Raw genomic sequence first — 15,910 nt, forward strand, 5'->3', positions numbered from 1 at the left:
ATGGTACCAATGTTGCTTGCTTCCATAAAGCAGAAATGGTCTCAAATACACGTTCATCTGCCTCTCTAGTCAAGGGATATTTCTTTGCACATGGCAGGATGGCTGCTGGTTTAAGTTTGATTTGACCTGCCCCTACTCCTTTTACTATACCCACGTCATGCGGACTTGTGATCCATAACATATTTGATGCTTTCTCTAAATCTAAATCTTCCTGGAAAAATGACTGTCTCCTTTTTACCAGTGCCGTGCTCTGCGGTATTTCTCTATTCTCTACTTTAATCCAAAAAGTGAGACTTATGAAAAATACAAATTCATCATCTGATTACTCATCCTTAAATAGCTCCTCGTCTGTCAAATCTGTCACTGATGGCTATCACTGTTCTCCACCCTCTTCCCTCATCATCTGTCCCATGAAGAACAACTCTTTCCTCTCTGACCACTGCTACTTTTAACTCCAAGGGCATAATCTGTCCGTCATCATCCATAGGGATTTCTGGTCTGGACAAAAACTCTGTAACACAATCTAGACAGAAGAATTTTTGGTAAAAAGGTTATTCCTAAATCTAAGTCCCTATAGATAACTATTTCGCCCTGTGTTGCTTCTACCTTCTACGTTGTCCAACTAGCCCTGATGTTCGCTGGTGTAACGCCTACAAGTGTAGAGGTCCTCGCCCTTTCCTCACTCACTACTTTCCTATGGCTAAAGGATCAAGTGAGCACTTCTTGTTGGTCGCTTCTCATCTTTAATATTACCGCCTCCAATATGTGTGTCTTATCAATACTGGTTATTCGACCTATTGGTCGGATAATGGTTAAACTAGGTATCCATCTAACAGTTAGTCTTTTTTTCTATTAGATTAGATCACTGTGATGCTTTCTTAATCGAGCCCTTTCATCAAGGTATGGAGGGTATCAGAGTTTGGGTTCATCCTCCCCCATTTTCCAAGTCATAACACCAGATGTATCGGGATATTGTACTCTGGTCGCCTGCCATAAATCTGTTCTGCAATTATTAAATTGTGCTCCATCGTGTATCGTGTTTTGTGCAGTCACACCTGCATATCATGCTCATTTCCAAATGTCATCAGTTCTCTCTCCTATGAAGGCTGATAACAAGCTTGTTATGTCACCTGTGGCTAATGTAATTCCTGATATCAGTCTCTCTAATTCATAAATCCATTTTCCCGCACCAGAAGTTAAACTCAGTAATTTACATCTTAAATTGTCTTTACCCATTTGTGGCCATGGAATATATTGTGGTCGTCCGCCCCCTTTCTCTAATAATGGGAATTGTGAAAACCCTGGTCCATAATCATACGTGCCTACATTTGTGGTTTTCCAGGCATGGCTAGTCTTGCCTGTTTCTCTCCATCCTAGTAGTGCCCTTACTCTGCCTACATATTGCGGGGATACATCTCCTGCACTGCACAATCATGCTTGTGGTTGCTCGCTATATGGTGTTGATTCTGGTGTTTTTTCTTTGGGGTCCTCTAAATCTGACCATTTTACCCCTTTTTTTACACTTTATTCCTTTGAAAATCTGTGTTCACCTTCCCTTCAAGCGCTCTCGTTTTCTTCCCTTTTTTCATCTGACATTATTATGCCTCAGCTTGTATGACTATTATCCTTTTCAACATTATCAAGATATAGTCTAATTAAAGACTTTGTTCTATGCTTGTCTGTTATGACGTCATCTAGCCTTCCTCCGGTTTCCCTCGATAGAGATCCTTCTGCGTTCTCTTGGGTTGTATACCCTTCTTTATCCTTCATTTGCCTATATAAATCCTCAATTATTTTCCCTACGTCTTCTGCTTCATGCTCGTCAGCGCATGTTGGTATTCTTGGTTTTTCTTGCAGCTCTTTCTGGGGCTGTTGTGACCCTCTCTCTTCCTCAAATTGTTCTTGTGCTTCAATCTGCACTATGCTTCTAGGACATAGATACTCCATCTCATCATCTTTTAGTCCCCTACCTCAGTTAGTTTCTTCTTCCCTTCTCCTCATCTCCCTTAATTCATCTTCCTCTCGCCTTCTTTGGAGTCTGCATACTTTCATTCTTTATGCTTCTTCCTTGTCTCTTCTCTTCTAACCTCTCCTTTTCTTTCCTAGACCAGTACCTTCTTCGTTCTTCCCTTTGATTGCATTCTCTTTCTTTCTCTTCCTTGTATGCTCTCTATTCTTCCTTTTCTTACTTTCCTGCGCTTCTCTTTTTCGAAACCCCATCAATGCCCTTATCGTCCAGCTTGAGTAATATTTGTCCTTGCATCCATTCATTCTGTATTATAATTATTCCCTTAGCTCTGTCCTTTATTTCTTTTTGTTAACTTACTTCTTCCTCTATCGCCATCTGTCTAACTTGCCTGTCCTTTCTCTCATCACCCTGTTTACTTTCATTGCGTGTTGATATATATGTGTGTTCTCTGCTTTTGCTTCCGCATTGTCCTGACTTTTGCAAGCAGGGAGCTCATATGTCAGATTAACATACCCCGCCGCTGGTTTTAATTCCTTTAAGGGATAAAATCCTTTTTCCTCTGTGTCTACAATCTTATTTCCAGGAGGAGAAAGGGCATACGAAGGCATTACATCCTCCCATTTATGCTGATTAAGCATCCACTCCTTCTTGGCTGGATCTTCTTTCTCATTCTGATACATTTTACATAAAATTGCCTTTTCTGTCATTTCTTTCCCTTATATGTGGCATGCAAGTATGTCGTCATATGTTGCAATACAGTTGTTGACAACTAACTCTCCTGAGGCCATGGCATAAGAGTCTTATTGGCCGTGCCTCAACTCCACTCCGAATAATATTTCCTTATTGTGGCTGTGTATTGTGGCAGTGTTCGGCATAATGTTAATGTTACTGTTAAAGGATATTTGTACCGTGCACTATTACCACTGGAGTGGTCCCTTGGCGCTCTGGAGGCTCTGAAAAAAGAAGAGGGGGGTGATTTAGTGGGAATGAGCTGGAGAAGTGCAAGATAGCAGTGATGTGCTGTTTGGCAGCCTTAGCCCGGTGGGTCCGTTGGCTGGGCTTGGGGTGTTTTACGGTCAGTAGTCATTGTGTGCTGATGTGCAAGTCTATGTGCGGTTTGTTTTGTTGTTACAGGGTAGTGAAGTTTGTGCGGTTTGCTGCGTTAAGCCTCGTGGTTGTGTTTGGTTCGAGTTTGAGAGGTATAGGCAGAGGAGTAAAGTTGTTAGTGGGTTGGTTATTGATTCATGATTGCACGCTAGGTCCAGGCTAGGAAGGAGAGTCATATATTGGTCATTGAATTGCTTTTCTATCTAGATGTGGCGCATGGTAGGCTAAAGAATTCCCTCTATTTGTGCACAAGCTAACATTTACAATTCTATCCAGATGCGACACAGGCTAGGTTGAGGATTCCATCTGAGACACATGCTAACATTCACAGTTCCATCTAGATGTGGCGCATGCTAGGCTAAAGAATTCCCTCTATGTGTGCACATGCTACCATTCACAATTCCATCTAGATGTGGCGCATGCTAGGCTAAAGAATTCCCTCTATGTGTGCACATGCTTTCATTCACAATTCCATCTTGATGTGGTGCATGCTAGGCTAAAGAATTCCCTCTATGTGTGCACATGCTAACATTCACAATTCCATCTATATGTGGCGCATGCTAGGCTAAAGAATTCCCTCTATGTGTGCACATGCTAACATTCACAATTCCATCTAGATGTGGTGCATGAAAGGCTGACAAATTCCCTCTATGTGTGCACATACTAATATTGATAATTCCATCTAGATGTGGTGCATGCTAGGCTACAGAGTTCCCTCTTTGTGTGCACATGCTAACATTCACAATTCTATCTAAATGTGGCGCATGCTAGGCTAAAGAGTTCCCTCTCTGTGTGCACATGCTAACATTTACAATTCTATCCAGATGCGACGCAGACTAGGTTGAGGATTCGAACTAAGTGAGGTACATGCTAACATTCACAATTCCATCTAGATGTGGCGCGTGCTAGGATAAAGAATTCCCTCTGTGTGCGCACATGCTGACATTCACAATTCCATCTAGATGTGGTTCATGCTAGGCTAAAGAGTTCCCTCTATGTGTGCACATACTAACATTCACAATTCCATCTAGATGTGGTGCATGGCAGGCTAAAGAGTTCCCTCTATGTGTGCACATGCTAACATTTACAATTCTATCCAGATGCGAGTGTCCTGCATGATAACGAGTCGACCTTGACTGTCTATACTTACCCGTCCTTTTACTCTTCTCTTTATTTTATCAAATATACCACACTGATCGATTTGAGTGGACACCATCATTGCTACTTATTTATCCAAAAAATCAACTATATATATGTATGTTTTTTAACCACTTTTAAAATCTATGCAACAATGTTCTTTTTGTTCCTTCATTTACACTTTCTATTTTTTGTATCTCATTGTGTTATCATTGATAATTTATGAGTCTCTTCTACATTTATTTCTTAGTTTCCTTTGATGTTTATCCTCCTGAATGACGTCAATCTCTTGATTAAAAAATCTAATAATCACTTGAATTGTTTACTGTCATTTTATATCTATTAGTTTAAACACAACAAAAGCTTTACACTGACATATTTATAACCCCACACATGTGCACTTTTTTAATTTTTCTGCATACGCCTTCCTTCACCATCTTTAGTAAATGTATCTCATCTCATTTTTAGTCCAATTTAGAGCTTGATCCCACTCTTCTTGTTGGCCTTGCCTCAGGAATCCTTCACACCCCTATTTGCCGTCTTTTTAGTGCATTCCCTTCCGTCCCATTGAAACCAGGAATCAAGGTATCTACCTCTCTTCTTTATAATCCCCAAAAATCCCATTACTTTTATATAGATGTATTATATACAACACATTCCCTTCCCCTATTTTTGCCACTTTCAATGTGCTATTTACATCCGTGGCTCAGCTCGAGTCCCTCGGCATAGACTCTCCTCAACCAACCAGTTCGCCTTCCATCCACGGAGCACCGGCGGGGACGGGACAGGAATTTCGTCAAAGGGGGAATCATTAACCGTATCTTCTGACACATGCTTTTGCGCACTGTTCTCCAATGGAAGCTCTGCGGTCTTCTGGCTAATTGTGGGAGCAGTCGAGCTTCCGAAGGTCTGGATCTTGGCCTAGGTCGTTTAGACCTGAACAATCCACAGTGCTACCAAAATGTGCTCTGACACCTTGAAGCGGCTAATGTGATAGATGGATTTACCAATAAAAATCTCAGACCAAATAACCAGACAGACTCAAAGAATATGGCAAAGTGCCACTTTATTCTCAATTTAAAAAAGCAGGCCACACTGGCAGATATCAGACTGATGCTTGCACACTCGCACACAAACTTGATTACACAGAGGTTTTATACCCCAATATGTGTCATATATGACATCATGCTACGTTGCAAACTGTAAAACCTATTGACGGGAGGGATTGGTTAGGGAAACATATTTACTAATTCGGAATCACCTTATTATCCCATTTTATAATCTTCAGTCTCTGATTTGCAGAGTCTGGCAATCCATTATCCACAGAGCCAGAATCCCTAGGCTTCCGCTGGGTCAGAGTCATGCCCCATTATCACCATGTGAGTAACCTGGACTGAGCATAACCGTTTTCTGGAATCATTTCTAGTTTTTGGAATACAGTAGTGGCTGTTGTTAGTGCAGTGGAGTTTCTAAGAAGGGCAGGGTAGACCCCTTCCATAAAGCCTGCTCTAGCGAATCCTGAGATATTCTCGTTGCTTTAGATGGGAGAGCCCCTTTCCATGAGGCCAGAGAGGTGAGGCGGCTACCTGTTGGAAAGTGCAGGCAGGCACATGTCACAGTTGAGCATTTAACTCACTGAGCTATACACTTAGTGCAGATAACATTTATCATGTTTTCACCGCACCCTCTCCCGACCCCTGTTCACTCCAGTCCTCTTTCAATACAAAATATAACATTATGAGTATTGCATGTACAAGAAGTGTGCATTGACATATTTGCCTTGCTTCTAAGCTCTGTAATAAAAAGTGAAACAGTAGGTGTTATATTAATAAGAAATGTGATCCCTTAATCAAAGCATTACCAATGGTTGTGAGCATGAACATGTGGGGAGAAATGTCTCAATGTTAGCATCAATAATTCCATACAAAGGTGAAGAACGATGTGATAATCTTAAATCAGTGTTGTCAGTGTTGCTTTAAGTATGACTGCTGTGATTCTTACTAAACTTCAAACATGCCCCAACAAAAATCATATCCTGGTGTTTTGGCTTCCATGAGATATGTGCTAATCAAATTAGTTTAAGCTATTAGGTGGCACTTGCACCACCTAGAAGCCAAAACTATTGCATTAGAGTACAGATATGGAGAAATGCATATGAGGAGGGACATGCAGCTTGTAGGTGCTGTTTGGTTATGTGCCCACACATTGACAGCCCATGGCCATTCTAATCCCTATGGCCATTCCCTTGTAGTTCTTGCTCCACCCTGCCCATAACACCTCCTTTGGGAACTCTAAGTGCTCATTTTAATCAAGCTGTAACATCAAACGTTGCAGTTGAAGTACCTGCCAGTGTTTTTCCAATGCAGTCTTCTGAGGGTCGATGACTTAATTGATGCTGTAAAGGTGCTACTGGTGTAATAAAAATGTCATAACCAGATCTGTCTTCAGCCACTTTAAGCACTATGTGTGTCCTTCACTGAAGTCCTGTTAAAAATAATTGTTGGCAAAGCCAACAGTTTTGGATTGTATATAGGTATAAGGCCCATGCCAGGTACGACTATTAAACGCCCAGGTACTTTCACCATTTTGCACCCGCTACCATCAATGGCCAGTTAATGCCAGTATGGCATTGCCTGACATGTGCCTTTAATATGCCTACACAAAAGCCTATACTATTTGTATTGCCAATGCATGTTTCCTTTCCCTTGCCTTTACCCTGTACCCTTCACTGTCCCGCTATCTGTTACCCTAATGCAGGTGTATGCAACCTTTGGCTCTGCAGCGGTTTGGGACTACAACTCCCATCAGCCCTAGTTACCACAGTCAAAGGTGAAGAACCATGATGGTCATAATTCGAAACATCTGGAGACCACGTTTGCAGAACCCTGCCCTAATGTCATTCATATGCCTAACCCTGCTGTCATTATGGATATAATGGACTTTGGGAATGCAAATTTAGCATAGAGGTTTTTTGCTAAATGTAATGTCACGATCGTGACTTTGGGAAGTAAGAGTTAACCCCAAAAACAAATGTTTGTAGATCAAGATCAAGGTGCAGCATTTCCACTTAATAGCGCCCTGCAAGTTTGCATTTTAAGTACTAACTCTTGTTTTGGTAACCACTATGTAAAAGGACATTGACAAAGTTGAGAAAATTCAGGAAAGAGATACAAAATGAAACAATGATTGAAGGGATCAACACATTAAGAAAGTATAATTATTAAAAAGCCACCTGCGAGTGTATATACAATGGCTATATAAATATCTCAGTGCAAGGAGTCTACTTAAAGGAAACTACCCATTCATTAATGCACTTTTACATGGTTCCAATGTAGAAAAAAAAGCATCAATTTGTATTTGAAAGTATGCAGACTGGAATGCTTCCTGCGTAACATGGTTTATTGGTAACCCATTGTTGCTTTATTACATTGGCGGGTGGCCTTGATGTTCCATTGAGACCCATCCAACTCTCTAGTTTTAAGATTCTTAGTATTCACAGGAATGGAGCTAGAGATTAGGAGTGGATTGCATACGACAGACATCTTGGGTCTTGTCACATTGTTCCACTCGTGCAGGCTAATATCTTGTGGGTGGTATCAAGGCATTCTTTTTTATTGCACAGAGAATGCCCTGTTTGGTTTAAGTGGACTTAAATGGATGATATGTAAGTGCAATTTAATTGAAAATGTGCCTCATTTGCCTCGCCTCTTTTCTGACAGGTGGACTGGAACTACTGAACACCCGGATCAAAGCACCTGACGTCAACCTTGATGTGATGAATCACTCATAGACTCTTCAAAGGAAGGAGGTACAACTTACGATCCAAATATGCTATTGTTGATGTCAAATATGTTGTGCCCTTTTACAAAGATCCAATGCCACAAGCGCTCGGGAAGAGTTGCAGGTGTTTTCCGACTGCCTAAACCTTTCTTTAGGAAGGCGCCTGGTGGAATGGATTCCTTATCTTTGAATTGTTCTTTTCAAAACCTTGGTAGATCTTTTCCTGTTCATTTCCACCTAGAATCTGGTTAGAAACCCCATACCCTCATTGGCCAAGACCCTCTGAAGCTATCTTGCAGGAGCAGTCAGCCACAACCAGAAAATTTGATCCGAAAACAGGTTTTTCATCTTACCAAGGCAAATCGATTGGATGGGGAAATAAAATGAAAAAAATGAAAGCATTAGAGATTTATTCCCATTGATTTGTTCATTAATCACCAATTATGTTCCTCAATCAGGTTCTGTTTATTTGCCGAGAATTCTCTATAGCCCTTACTGATATTACCCATTAAGGCCCCAGCCACTAGTTAAAGCACGCAAATCCACCAATCGTGTTGTCCTTGATCCCATTCCAGTGGCATGCGATATATGGGCATCCATTGAGCAGAAGCTTGTGGTAGTCCATTGCAGGTTGGTGGTACATGAAGAAGGGTCTTTTAAGCCAATGAGCAATGAGTGCATGTTCTCGGCAAGCCCCCACTAGACAGGCCGCAAGGCTTTGTCTCTGCAAAGGGCTTCATTTGTAAAGCAGGCAGAGACATTGCGTGTACATTTATTCTCACCGCCCCGGTACGCCTCCGCTGCCTGTCGCGTGCTCCGTGATCGCCGATGCCAATGGCGCTGTGCATGACCGTTCTGGAAACTTTTCACAGCTCGGAACCTTTGATGACAGCCCTGCTGACCGGAGATTGGCAGACAGCCTAGAGCTAAAACTTGTAATTCCGAAGGCTATCAGCTTTTGTAGAAGGTGCCATTTGCGCAACGTGGCACCACGGGCGAGCCTTTTGATTTGAATGTCATCACACCTCCAGCGTGTTGTGGTCTAAGGCTTTCAGTGGCGGGGTGCCTCCAGAGCCAAAACAACAGAGTTAGAAGAGATTTAGTCATTTGTGACAACTCGGGGAATGAAAACAAAAACGTTAGAAATAATACACAAGTCTTGAAATAGTTTAGCAGCTGAAACTCCCTAAAAGGCATAGTTAATATTATCTTCACAAGCCAGAGTCAATTTAAATTAATTTGAACATTGTTTCCCTAAACCTGACATCCATTGCAATGCAGAAAGATCGGTAATCAAGCCACGTCCCTCTTCCTTTCGGGGATAAGTTGCTTAGCCCACACATTTAGATGACAATAAGTAATATAACCAAGTAATGGCACACATGCATGTTGTTGATAAATATTTCTCCACAGGAGGCAGTGAAAGAATGTTAACGTGATGTGGGCGCACCCCATCTTTCAGTCACACAAAGGAAGTTTTCCAATTTCATCATTCCCATTTCAATTTTAACATTTTTCAAGGATTCCTTTAATCAAAATAAGGTGGGTTCATCTAAACGATGTTTACGGGTTATTGAGGTACCAGTTAGATTAGCCCCTCTTTGAAATTGGTAGTAATGGTATTAGTAGCTCACAAACTTCTTTCAGCCGGTTAAAAAAGTCACAAAGATTGTTACATTTCTATGAATTAACTCTGTATTTGAACTTCGCAATTGTTATATATGCAAATGTATTTATGAAATGACGACCCTTTAAAAGGTGACATTAATCCTACATTTCTATCAAATGTAAATTTGTGTATATACCAGCGAAAGGATGTACTAAAAATATTTCTTTAATGTTCCTTTTTTTTGTAGACATTTTATTGAAATCCATATTTGCCCCTGATGAAGGGAGGAAATATCTCGAAACACGTTGGGCTCCTTGAATATTAAATATACTTTTTTGAAAATGTGTAACCTCTTTTGTCAAAATTGAATGTACATTGAGAAATTAACTGGATGGTTTAAAAGTATATACACAAGTCATTTAAATAAGTGTAAAAGACATCAGCTCCATCTGCTCTTCTTCTTATTGAAAGAAGGCAGATATCAGGCTTATGCAATATATAGTGTGCAGGGGACACAGGTTTCCTTATTGAGAACCTCTCCTTTTTCTATAAAAGCTTAGCAACACAGCAAAGCCTGACATGTGATTTCAAATGGGCAATGCTTTGAGAAAAAGACAGTAACGCAATTATGGCGGCTCTACCTTGATATGGGATATTGCCTCTCCTAGAAGTATGTATGTCTGCTTAGTTTGGGCATCACACATAAATCAAATGAAATCTACTGTATATTTTGCTCTTTATTTAGTCATATGCCATAAACATAACTAATGTCCACCTGTGAGGCAAGAACCTTGGGTTCATCTTTGACTCCACACTTTCCTTCTCCGCCCACATCTCTGAGGTCTCTAAAAAGTCAAACTTTCTATTGCACCTCCTCAGAGGTATTCTTCTTTTCCTCTCCTTCCCCCAGAAGCTCACTGTCTCCCAAGCTTTGGTTCTCTCTAGGTTGCACTATTGTAACAGCCTCTTTCTAAATATGCCTGCCTCTACTCTTCGCCCTCTACAACTTATCCAGAACAGGACTGCAAGACTTGTCCTTGGCCTCAAGCCCTGGGATCGTATCTCTCCATCTCTGAAATCTCTCCAGTGGCTCCCTGTGGATGCAAGGATTAAATTTACAACCCTCTGCATTGTCCAAAAGGCTTTCTGGGGCCTGGGTCCAAAATACTTTCAACTATCCCTTTGCAAATAGCTCCCCTCTCGAGCTCTTCGCTCCTCTAGCTCTAACTCCCTCAGGGTCAGTCGTTTCTCAAAGAAACGAGCCGGGGGTAGATCTCTGTCTTCGGCCGGGGCCTCCCTCTGGAACAGCCCCCCTGCCACTCTAAAACTTGAGGAGAACCATCTCCGGTTCCGGAAGCACCTCAAGACCTTCCTCTTTGCATCTGCCTTTGCTCCCCCTCTCCCCTGCTGATCTGCTCTCTCTTGGCACTGTGCACCTGGCCACCCTCTGTCCTCCGGGCCCAGTTACCTGCTCACCCTGCCACCCTTCTACACTGCCTCCCGGCCACCCCTTGCACTGAGGACTGTATTTGTACCCATACAGTCCCCCATCCACCCATATTTTATTTTATTTGTATTTATTATTATTTATCTGTTTCTCCTCTGCTCCACACTTTCCACTCTCCCTCTTCCATGCACTTTTCCCCTTTCCCTTTCCCAGGCACTTGCACGTTCTCAATGTCACTGGGCCTAGTAAGATCGTTGTTTTGTTCTCCCCTGTTCTCCCCTACCTTGCCTTATCACGCACTGAAACACTTCTGTACGAGCATGATACAAATAAAATATCATATCAAATATCACATCATAATGTAAGCATGTTTCTCAGAAACACTCAATTACTTGGATTGTCTCTGGGCCGCTCCTTCTCATAAGACCCATCGGCACTGGGTAACTTTAAGACTGATACACCATATCCAGTCATGGAGCAGGTCACAGGGCACATGCCTTTATGCCTGCCTGTCATGAGTGAGATTTTATTGCAGATATAAATTGAATGGATTTCCAGGGAATCCGCCTGTTTCTAGCACCTGCTATTAGGAGGTAGGCTCCATAGGAATCCATTGTCAATTGTATTGGCAAAGTGTTGCAGGCAACGTTTGCATTTTGTTACAAAACTGAAAGAAAAGGCGAAGAGTAAAGGCGATTTAGCGTTTTAAGACTGCTACGCTACATTCGGGCCTGTAGCCGGGCATAGTAGTAAGCCATAGAAGAGATGGATTGCAATGAGTACCTTAAAATAACCACAGACTGCTTCTTCTCTCACGGCTACAGTTCACTGGAGTTCTCTGTACGATTCATTCAGAAATTCTTGCGCTTGTTTGACATTCTCAATCTCGGCGAGGCAAGCACATCACTTGTATGAGCCTCACTAATTTTGTCTGAGCCAGTGCACTCACAGGTGACCAGTGGTCTGCTGCCAGAGAGCCATGCTGTACAAATACTCTATACTGATAATGCGTGAGGTTTTGTAAAAAGTGTAAGTTACATACAAGGGACTACCAACGTTAGCATGCAGGGGTCCACCAACGTTAGCTCGTACGTGCTGTTGGATCCCTGGCATGCAATCTCAACATTTACACAACACTAAATCTCCTATACTCTTTTTAGTATGGGCTATTAGGTGTCACTTGTAACACCTATATTCCGAAACGATTGCATTAGAGTACAGAAAAGGAGCAATGGCATATGAGGAGGGATACACAGCCTATAGGTGTTGTTTGGTATTTGCCCACCCACTGATTGCCCATGGCCATGTTAATCCCTATGGTCATTGCCACCCAGTTGCTGACCCACCCGTCCAAAACACCTCCTCCTGGGAACTCTTTGAGCTTGCTTTAATCACGCCTTACTATCAAACATTGCACTCAAAGGGCCTCATCACGAGTTGGGGGAGCGGTAAAAATTCAGCAATAATACCGTTACTTCCATAGTTGAGTGAAAAGTTGGGGGATTCACCTGCAGCTCTGAGCTGGAGGTAAAGCCACTGACTTTCCGTCCTTTTTCAGTGGAAATTCTGTGGCGGAATTACAGCTGCAGTAATTGCGCCACAAATTCCTATTGAGTCCAATGGACTCCAAATAAATGTGGGCTTACACCGTCACTGCCACTTGTAATCCGGCAGCAATACCGCCGGACCAAGTGGCGGTAACAGTTATTGCACTCGGCAGTATTCCGGCAGATTTACCACTATTGAGCCACCAAGTGCCTGCCAGTGTTTCTTCAAGGCAGTCATCTGAGAGCTAATGACTTAATTGGAGCTGCAAACCCGCTACTGGTGTAATAAAAATGTCTGACCAGGTCTGCCATCAGCCACTCGATTTATAAGCACTCTGCGTGTCCTACTCTGAAGCCCTATTAGAAACAAGCATTGCCAAACCAACAGTATCAGGCATTAGCCAGGCACTGCTATTAGATGCCGGGGTACTCGCATGATTTTGTATCTGCTACCATCAATGGCCAGTTAATACCACTACGCCTGTACCTGGCAAGTGCCTTTCCCATGCCTACTCAAAAATCCAAACTGTTGGCATTGCCAGTGCTTGTTTCTTTTTCTCTTTGTTTCGTTAAAAATGTAAATGTCACCCCTCAAACTAAGTGTGGCAGGTCTCATTTGCAATGGATTCCTGTGGGATCTCACGCAGGCGTAAAGGCACGTGCCCTTACAAGGAGGAGGAATGCGTGAAGGGAATGTCCATTGAACTGTCCTGGAGTGTAACAGTAAGGCGTGAGTGGCTAATGCTTTGCTGTTATGCCTTTCTTTGCCTTGTGTGGCTTAGAGCATGCGCCCCAGTGATCGACGAGGCAATGCTTCCTACATAAGGAACCTCAGCTGGCTTGCCTTTCCTCAGAGACTCATTTAAGCTTCTGGCATGCACCATCTTTTCATTTTGGGTAAAGGAGCAGGGTACTAGAGAAACGAACTCAAGACCGACCAACCAGAAGGATCCTTGCTCTTGCAGAAATAGCAGGAGCTCTTCATCATTTCATGGTTCTGACTGGAAAAGGCGGGAGCTCAAGTTGGGCCTCACGCAGGTGAGTCGATCAGTCCTAAATGACAGCCAGGGTTGAAGAACACTAAAAAAGATGGCAGGGTGCCAAGACTGAATAACTGTTGGGGAGCATGGTGTCTGGGTGGGCGGACATAAATGTAGCCGCATTGATGCAAGGTGACCTGTTTATGTGGCATATATGAAAAGAGCTAAATGGGTGAATGGATGGATGGGTGGGTGGATGAGATAGATGGATCAAAAGCCATCAGAAGCTGGGCACTGTAACTCTGGAACACCATACCTCCATTCATCAGGCTCGCCACATCCATCCTGCACTATAACAACAGATCTGAACATATTGATCGTCCGAATGAACTAGCCAGCATCGCAGTATTCCTGGGCCTGCAACAAACCTGGTGTTCCTCCCCAGCTAATGTGTGCATTATTTTGAATCCTTGTCCCCTCCTACCTGTGGATGCAGTCTGGAAAGATCCTGCCGTCTTGAACAATACCAACATATACACATACATGCATAAAGTGAGGGGTAGAGAGCGAAATTGGCATAGGGAGATTTTAAATATCTTGACTAAAAGGATGCTTGTCCTGGAGCTAGGTAAGAATGAATGGATGGCTGTATGGGTAAACAGATGGGGGGCTATCTCAAGGATGCATGAAGGGCCAGAAGGAAGGATGAATGGATGAGCGGATCCGTGGGCAGATAGACAGGTGGTGTTTCATGGATTTGATATAATGTGGCATTTATAACGTGCCTGTACGCAAGTGTTTCTAGGAGCGAATGGATGGATGGATGGACAGATGGATGGATGGGCAGATGGATGGATGGATGAACCATCGGATGGATGTAGAGAGGGATGAACAGACGGACACACACATTGAAAAGTAGTCATATGCTTCCACAGACAGTCAAAAAGTAAAACGGGCGGATGTATACATGTTCAGAAAAAAAAGATGGTTAGGTTAATAGACAGGCTTACAGACAGAGCATGAACTCTGAGTGAACGATATGGCCCCCTCAATCCCTTTTACAAACCTATCTAAACACACTCATCAACCAATATCACCTGTAGTTGTGTACTAAATAAGGGGTGCCTACGTCGCTGTTTGTTGCTTTTTTCCCTCGTTTGTCAAGTTGCGTGTGGACATGTACACAATCTAATTAAACACTTTAAAAAAAAATACGAGCCCTACTGAGAGCTTCAAGGAAGGCAAGTATTGTACATCATCTCCTTGACAACTAAGGTTGGCTCCAGAACTGTCACGCGGAGATCTTTTTACCTTCCCTCCCTTTCCCCTTTCAAGCAACTGACAAAAAGATGGGAACAATGTCAGTGATAATTTGACAAAATGGAGCAGGACTCCCACGAGGAGTAACATAGAAAACACACACACTCTCCGCCACGAGGCTGAGGCGCTGCTTGGAGCGGCTCGGTGTTTGGCAGCTTGGGCCCCACCGCTGTCACCGTGCAAGGTTTCTGGCGCATTTCGAGAGTGTTCTTATTAATTTCCAGCAGGTTCTTCTAAATGCAAAGGTCTCGAGCCCGCCATCTTGACAGGAGACAAGAGGCCATTTCCGCCCTCGTGCCGACAGCTGACAGGAGGCAGACCTGTCAAGGCCGCGAGACTGGCAGCGTGTCGCTTTCCATCTTGCAAACGAGAACCGTCTGTGCCATTTTGGTGTCTTCTGTTTGTTTATATCCTATTTAGCTTGAAGAATGGTTAAGTGGTTTGCCGCTGCCATGCTGAGGATGCTTCCCATTGTAAACTTTTCAAAATGAATGTATTGACGCAACGCCTCTGGCGCAACCGCGCTTTGAGGTGACACGCTGAAAGCGAATGCGGCCATTTTAGTTCTCAGGAAGCAGTCTGATCTGAAAAAAATAAGGACCCTTTCTTATGGTAAGGCACCAGTCACCTAAGGTGGCACCAGCATAGGGTGACCAGACGTCCGTGTTTTCACAGGACAGTCCGGGGAAATCACCTTCCGTCCCTGTGTCCCGGAAATTTTTTCATTTTAGAAACCTCGTCCAGGGTTTGCATGGTTGGGAGGCTACGGTAATTAAAATAGAATTCTTTTTTACAACACTTTCAGAATTTTGAAGTTGGAGGATTGGCTCGAACCCCCAACCTTTCAGGTACAAGTCACAACACTTACTGACACTGGCTTGGAAATGGTTGTACAGCAAGCCATGTCATATCAATAAGAGCAATCGACTATTGAATTAACATTCCAAGATTCACAGACAAAACTGCACAAATGTGATCATATACAGCTTATAGAAAGAAGACGTGCTGGAAATA

General features: G+C 42.9%; 1 protein-coding gene across 11 annotated transcripts in view; it reads left to right on the forward strand.

Annotated features, from left to right (window-relative positions):
* The window catches only part of TENM4 (teneurin transmembrane protein 4), a 2,472,585-nt gene that overhangs the window by 1,297,088 nt on the left and 1,159,587 nt on the right, over positions 1–15,910 (forward strand). For all 11 annotated transcript variants that reach the window (XM_069639906.1, XM_069639908.1, XM_069639907.1 and 8 more), the window contains exon 6: positions 7,933–8,021. The gene's annotated coding sequence lies outside the window, so the exon portion shown is untranslated. The remainder of the gene's footprint in view (positions 1–7,932; positions 8,022–15,910) is intronic.

Source organism: Ambystoma mexicanum, chromosome 7q (assembly GCF_040938575.1).
Source record: "Ambystoma mexicanum isolate Mex_15411 chromosome 7q, UKY_AmexF1_1, whole genome shotgun sequence".
NCBI classification, from domain to species: domain Eukaryota; kingdom Metazoa; phylum Chordata; class Amphibia; order Caudata; family Ambystomatidae; genus Ambystoma; species Ambystoma mexicanum.